General features: G+C 41.5%; 1 protein-coding gene across 1 annotated transcript in view; it reads right to left on the bottom strand.

Moving 5' to 3' along the window:
* The window catches only part of CHRM5 (cholinergic receptor muscarinic 5), a 106,594-nt gene that overhangs the window by 18,094 nt on the left and 82,182 nt on the right, over positions 1 to 6,318 (bottom strand). The window lies entirely within an intron of this gene.

Below are 6,318 nucleotides of genomic sequence, written 5' to 3'. Positions count from 1 at the left end.
CTGGAAGAGAGGGAAATACATTAGCTCCACTCACTAGTGTGAATTTCTTTTCCATTCCTTGTTTATCATTTCTAACAGAATATTAAATGTGGTCACACAGATATTCAGAGCAAGATGCTGAACTCTCTAAAGTTTTGGTAACATTTTTATAATGGCTTTATTCCTTTGGTTTTTATGATTACGATGCCTAAGAGCCTTTCTTATACATGACGCTGCTGCCCTCTTGTGGTTCCACTGGGCAATTAAAAAAAGAGAGAAAGGGGCCAGCCTGTGGCCTAGTAGTTAAGTTGGGTGTTCTGCTTTGGTGGCCCAGTTCACCGGTTGGGATCCTGGTGTAGACCTACAACCACTCGTCAGCCATGCTATGGTGGTGTCCCACATATAAAGTAGAGGAAGACTGGCACAGATGTTAGCTCAGGGCTAATCTTCCTGAAGCAGGAAAAAAAAAAGAGGGGAAAAAAAGAGGGCTGAGAAGATGAGGAGTGGGAAGGAAAAGGAAAGAAAAGAAGTTAGGGATGGCCTGGTGGCGCAGTGGTTAAGTTTGCACATTCCACTTCAGCAGTCCGGGGTCTGCAGGTTTGGATCCTTGGTGCCGACATACACACCCCTTGTCAAGCCATGCTGTGGCAGGTGCCCCACATATAAAGTGGAGGAAGATGGGCATGGGTGTTAGCTCAAGGCCAGTCTTCCTCAGCAAAAAGAGGAAGATTGGCAGCAGTTGTTAGCTCAGGGTTAATCTTCCTCAAAAAAAAAAAAAAAAAGAAAAGTAGTGGATTGTTGGGGAGCAGTAAAGAGGAGAAAGCAGATGATGATATTACTTTAGACTGCAATGGCCTGAAGGGCAGAAACAAAAAGACAAGTTGTAGCTACTCTATAGTGCAATTATTAAACATTATTGAGTTTAATGATAAATTCAATTATTTAACATTATCGAGGGACTGTTGTGAGCCAAGACAATATTAAGGCACCTCCCTGACTTAATGCACAAACCCCCAGTGCATACCTGGTTTTCGTCTTGAGAGTGTGAAATTTGCCCCAGCTGCTGAAGATGATGACCCTCCCTCCATTCTTGAGCTATTTGTATGTCATAAAAATTTATCTTTTTTTCTGATTATAAAGTAATATACTTCTTAGGAAAGTTCAAGCAGCGTCACAATGTGTAACTTAGAAAACAAAAGTCTCCTCTAATTCCATCTTGCAGAGATAATCAATGCTAGGAGTTTAGTGTGTATTTTGATAGGTTTTTCCTATGCATACACTAACAAATATTTAAATACAATTATTTTCAAATGGGTGAATTTTTAATGTTTACACTCTCAATTTTGTTTTTTACTTAACAAATCATCATGGACATCTTTTGTATCAATACCTCTTTTGGATCAAAGCTATCTTTTTTCGTTTTAATGACTGCACATTATCCTACTTAATGGATGTACTATAATTTATTTCATCAAGCCCCCACTGACAAATTCCAACTTGTAAAAATAAAAGAAAATTTTCTTTTTTTAGATTAAAAATCTATGTACATGATAAAAAGCTTCAATGGGGTGCTGGCCCTGTGGCCAAGTGGTTAAGTTCGCACGCTCCACTTTGATGGCCCTGGGTTTCGCTGGTTCGGATCCTGGGTGTGGACATGGCACCACTCGTCAGGCCATGCTGAGGTGGCGTCCCACGTGCCACAACTAGAAGGACCCACAACCAGAATACACAACTATGTGTTTGGAGCCTTTGGGGAGAAGAAGAAAAAAAAATAAATAAAAATAAAATAAATAAATAAAAATGAAATAAATAAAAAGCTTCAATGGGTACAAAAGTATAAACGGTAAAAGATACATCTCTCTCTCACCTATGGCCTCCAAGCTACCAATCTCTCTTTACCAGAGGTAACCAGTGTTACTATTTCTTATCTTTTCTTCCAGAGGTGTAATATGTGCAGGAATGTATATTTGATGATACATGGGAAATTCCATTTTAATTACAAAATTCCAGGCACGGTGACATGACAGACAGCAAAGGGAGAAGAGTCTTTGTGATGACCCTCAAGGTGTGCCATGTAGGCAATACCTACTCTGCCTACTGGCCAGTCTTGACCCTTCTTTGAAACAGAAATTGATATAAAGATGACAAATTTGTGAAGGGCTATAGGTTTTTTTGGCTTTGTATTATATTTTCAACTATATTTTAGATTTTTTTACTGCCTTAAAATTCAATATGGAATTGATGACATTGTCTCGTATCAGAAACCGGATTCTCCTGACTTCCTGATCTTGCACCCTTCTCCTTCACATCCCACCTAATACAGAACAATTTACCCACGAAATATCCCCCTCATGTGTCCCTTTCCATTCATGCTGCTGCCACCCTGGTCTGGCCTCCTGTTACCTTATACTGATAACTCCTTGGTGTTGTCAACATCCAAAGACGCAAAGCAGATCCCCAAGATGCCAAGTCACTAGACGGAGACTTCCTAGCACCTGAAAAGACCAAAGTTACTCTACACCCTACAGTCCTTTGGGCAAATTCCATCACAGCCTGTTTCTAGTTATTAGATATAAGCTGCACAGTGCAAGAAAGGGTCTACAGAAATTCCTTCCTTTCTCCTTCATTCCTTCTTTCCTCCCAAAAGTATTTATTAAATGTCTTTTATGTGACAGACTCTAATGCTGGGAATACCACGGAACAAGACTCTAGAGGGGATATAGATAAATAAACAGGTAGTAAATATCAGCGGGTCAGTACTGCATGCCACGGGGGCACATGAAGAGAACATCTAACCCAGTCTGGTGGGGATGGGGGAAGCACTTCCTGAGGAGAAGATGTCTAAGCTGACACTTGAAGCAGAATGGGCTTTAGCTAGGCAAAAGGCATGTGTGGGGGTGTGTTGAGGAGAGAGTGTTTCAGCCTCAGAGGGGAAGAGCTTGATTGTAAGCCCAGAAGCAAAAGGAGCAATCAAGTGGGAGGAAGCCTGAGAAGAGAGAGGTGAGTCTAGAGATTTTGAGGGGATGGCGTAGGAGGGAGAGGAGTGGACTTAAGAGAGAAGTCTACTATCTGGGAGAACTGTGTCAGCTGTTTCCAGACTCCCGATCTGCTCTGAAGGTGTCCCAACATCTGCGGTGTTGGGATCATTAGTCTGGAGAGAAGTAATAAAATGAACTGACTGCTTGCTGAATTTTTCTAATCAAGTCTTCAAAATGGAAATAAATGGTATTTTGGAAGGATTTAGTTTTTCCACTTAATTTTATTGGAAGGCAGTGAGCAATTTATGAAAGGTTCTGGGAATTTGGGTGTGCACGTTCTCCTGTGAATGCACATGTATAACTGGGGGCTTATCCTCCCTGACTGGTTTCCTCATTTGCAAAAATAAGGAAATTGGTCTATAGGATCTAAGATATCTACGTTTTTACAATTTTGTATATTACAGTGTATGACAGTTAATTTTAAAATGTCACCTTGGCTAGGCTATGGTACCCAGTTGTTTGGTCAAACACTTGAGTCTAGATGCTGCTATGAAGGTATTTCTTAGATGTGACTAACACGTAAATCAGTAGACTTTGAGTAAAGCAGATTATCCTCCATAGCAGGGGTGGGACTCATCGAATCAGTTGAAGGCCTTAAGGGAAACGACTGAGGTCCCCAGAAGAAGGAATTCTGCCTCGAGACTGCCCTCAGATTCAAGACTACAACACTGACTCCTGCTGGCCTACACTGCACATTTCAGACGTGTCAGCCCCTACAATCCTTAAAACTTCTTTAGAAATCTCTGTCTCTCTCTCTGTCTCAGTGATAAATGGAATAAACACTTTGATAAAGGGAAAAGAAGATCATTTATACTGGCAACATCATCTCATAATCATACAACTGAATCTGGCATCGGGCAGCTACAGGTTCAAAATCTAGTTCCATTACTTACTGTGTGGCTTTGGACGTGTTACTTAACCTCTTTAAGTCTGAGATTTTTAAAGTTTAAAGTGGAGATGCTAAGAGTCTTTACCTCATAGCGTTGTTTTAAGGATTAAGTGAGATAATCACTTTAAGATTTTTGCACAGTGCCTGACACAGGGGAATGTTCATTACAAAGTAGCAATCCGGCAACAGGGACATCAAATGACTCTTCGTGTTGTGGGTGTGGGTCTGGAGGCTGCCATATTAAGGGACAAGGCGGAATAAAATGATGAGGCAATGCTTCTGTGGCCTTGAGCTGGCTGTTTTAGATGCTTCACGGTCCTAATGCTCCTTTTCCCTGTAGTTATAGTACTTGGTGCTCTCCCTCTAAGGGTGTAACAATTGGTCCCAACCACTGAAGCAGAATAACCTTGAAGAGAGCCAAGGGCAACAGTCTTCCTGAAAGTCTGCTCATTAGACCAGGACTACTTCAAGATACTTGATCGAAAGAAGTGCTTCTATAGTCAAATAAATTGAGAAAATTTCATGTATTGTACAAAGCTCTCAGAGTTTCAGAAGACACGTGAGCCCAGGGAAGGCTGAGAGGTCCTGAGGTCAAGGACACTGTTTAATTTGGTTTAACCCAGAGGTGTCTTAGCATATCTAAGCTTTTTCAGAGGAACATCTGTTGGCATCCTGTGGAATCCACAGGCTGCGCTTGAGAAATGCGGGTTAGTAGGAAACGTACTGAACTAGGAGTATGGAGATCACAGTTCTCATTTCAGCTAAAATCTTGTGGTTTGAGACAAATCTCTGGGCCTCAGTTCCCCTACATATAAAATTAAGAGATTGGAATTGATGATTCATCCTTTAAAATGCTCAGGCTTTTCTTATAGACTCACAATGAAAACATTTGACATTGTCTGAATTTCAGCCCTCAACTTTCCACTATTTTGAGCTGGGGAAATACCAGTTAGCTGCTCTGGAAGTTAGTGTAGTGAAAGCAGCTCTCACCTAATTTCGAGCCCTCAGTTTTCTCATCCGTTAAATGGGTATAACAGTATCTGCTCCACTTCCCCTAGAGAGTTGTTTTGAGGGCTCCCAAATGAGATAATGTAGGGAAACCACCAAGTGCTATTCTAACGTCAGTCTGGGGTTTTAATTATAAAATGAAGGGTTAGTCTAGGAAAGTGGATCTCATCACAGGAGGCTCATTAGAATCATCCAGGAGTTTTTGAAAAATACTAATGTCTGGACCCCACCGCAGACCTGCTAACTCCGAGTGTCTGTGGGAGAGCCCAGGGCATCATGCCGTTCTGAAATCCCCCAGGTGAGTCTCACGTGCAGCCAGGGTGGAAATCAGTGACCTCTCTCGATCTTGGCTACTCAAGGTGCAGTTGATAGACGGGCAGTATTGGCACCACCTGGGAACAGGTTAGAAACAGAAAAACCCCCAGGACTAGAATCAGTGCTCCTCAAAATGTAACATGCTTATGAACTACCTGGTGGATCTCGTTAAACTGCGGAGGGATGGGATTGCGATTCCACGTTTCTCAAAGGCTCCTGAGTGCTCTGTGCTGCTGATCTGTGAACCGTGCTTTAAATAGCAAGGCTAAGGATAATTTCTCAACTTCTTGAAAAGGTGCTGTTGAAAACAGGGTTTTCCAACTGAAATGTGCAGTAACATTTGGATCTCCTTCTACCTTTCAAGGACATTTGAGTTCTTTTTATTTCTCCTGTTTGAAATTAATACATATTTCCTTTCCAGCTTTCCTTCCCTTATTCTTTCCATTTTTTTCTTGGCTTATTTTTGAGAGAATGAGTTTTCCTGATTCTAAGCTGGTGGGAATGGACAGATCTTTCCAGAGACAAAGGTATTTGGGATATGAGGTAGGTTCGATGACTGGAGGATTGACTTCTTTTTGTGCATGATAGTTGAGTGTGAAAATTGAGTTTCAGGCATGATGGTCTTCCACAATAAACTTTTTGAATCATTAAAAGATTTTTGAGTAAAAGATTGTGTTTATGGGGGAGGGGTAACTCACTGGGTTTTTTTTTGGATTGCAAAGACAAATGAAATGGAGTGGTTATTGGGGGGTGAGAATTCTTCTGCATTCTTATTTGGTTACTCAAATTTTAAAAGTTCCCATTTGGCATGGGCCCTGTGGCTGAGTGTTTAAGTTCATGTGCTCCGCTTCCGAGGCCCGGGGCTTGCTGGTTTGGATCCTGGATGTGGACCTATGCACTGCTCATCAAGCCATGCTGTGGAGGCATCCCACAGAGAAGAACTAGAATGACTTACAACTAGGATATACAACTACGTTCTGGGGCTTTGGGGAGGAAAAAAAAAGAGGAAGATTGGCAACAGATGTTAGTGCAGGGCCACTCTTCCTCACCAAAAACCATACCTTTAGACAAAATTTTAAATAAATAAAT

Source organism: Equus asinus, chromosome 2, assembly GCF_041296235.1.
Source record: "Equus asinus isolate D_3611 breed Donkey chromosome 2, EquAss-T2T_v2, whole genome shotgun sequence".
In the NCBI taxonomy this organism is placed as follows: domain Eukaryota; kingdom Metazoa; phylum Chordata; class Mammalia; order Perissodactyla; family Equidae; genus Equus; species Equus asinus.
The sequence above is the reverse complement of the archived record's forward strand: the minus strand, read 5'-3'. Positions and strand labels throughout refer to the sequence as shown.